The sequence below is a fragment of the Poecilia reticulata genome, linkage group LG20 (assembly GCF_000633615.1).
Source record: "Poecilia reticulata strain Guanapo linkage group LG20, Guppy_female_1.0+MT, whole genome shotgun sequence".
NCBI classification, from domain to species: domain Eukaryota; kingdom Metazoa; phylum Chordata; class Actinopteri; order Cyprinodontiformes; family Poeciliidae; genus Poecilia; species Poecilia reticulata.
In genome coordinates, this window is record NC_024350.1 from 24,801,828 (window position 1) to 24,802,853 (window position 1,026).

The window sequence follows — 1,026 nt, forward strand, 5'->3', positions numbered from 1 at the left end:
GCTCATTGGAACATTTACTGATTGAGAAAGCGGTGACCTGCTTTGCTCACTCATATTAGAATCCATTCTCAAGAAACAAAAAACTTTCGAATGCTGATCTTCAGTAGTTTGCTTTGTGACTTCTGCAACGGCAATGACCTTAGAATTCACGTCTGCAGCCTTATGACATCAATGCATCACTCTTTGTGACATCAATTTGCGTGATGTCACAAATGGATGTCACTACCTCAACAGAACAGCTAGAAAACTGCTGAAGTTTGAATAACGGTTATTGCTGGGATTTTACGGCGCCACCTTAAATCCCTGAACTTCACATTTTAACGGACAAAAAGCGCAACGAGACTTGGATGTAACGAGTAACGCGAGAGTTTGTATAAATGTAGTGAAGTAAAAGTAGAAAGTATCCATTATTAAATCTACTTAAGTAAAGTACAGATACACGAAAACTGTTCTTAAGTATTTCCCATCACTGCAGAAGAGCCAAAAATCATCTCAGTCTTTTCAACGTTTCCATCAACCTTCTGTACATGTAGCTGGACGATAAACTCAGACATTATAAACGGTGACATTATTCACGTCAAACTGAAACTTTCATCATCCAGACTTTGGTAGGAAGAGAAAATCGACAAATTATTGTCTTGTCTTAATTTATCATGTGATTGATTTATTAATTTTATGATTTATTGCGACAGGCCAACTAAAGCGCATAAAAATCATTTATGGAAACACGACTGGGGGAGGACTTGGGCTCGTCCAGTTCAGGTTCGGTTCGGTTCGGTTCAGTTCAGTTCAGTTCAGTTCAGTTCAGTTCAGTTCAGGTTCAGTTCGGGTTCAGCTCAGGTTCAGGTTCAGTTCAGTTCAGTTCAGTTCAGTTCGGTTCAGTTCAGTTCAGTTCAGTTCAGTTCAGTTCCAGGTTCAGGTTCAGTTCTGGTTCAGTTCGGGTTCAGTTCAGTTCAGTTCAGTTCAGTTCAGGTTCAGTTCAGTTCAGTTCAGTTCAGTTCAGTTCAGTTCAGTTCGGTTCGGTTC

General features: G+C 40.1%; 1 protein-coding gene across 1 annotated transcript in view; it reads right to left on the minus strand.

Annotated features, from left to right (window-relative positions):
• The window catches only part of LOC103456964 (sodium channel protein type 5 subunit alpha-like), an 18,372-nt gene that overhangs the window by 12,921 nt on the left and 4,425 nt on the right, over positions 1 to 1,026 (minus strand). The window lies entirely within an intron of this gene.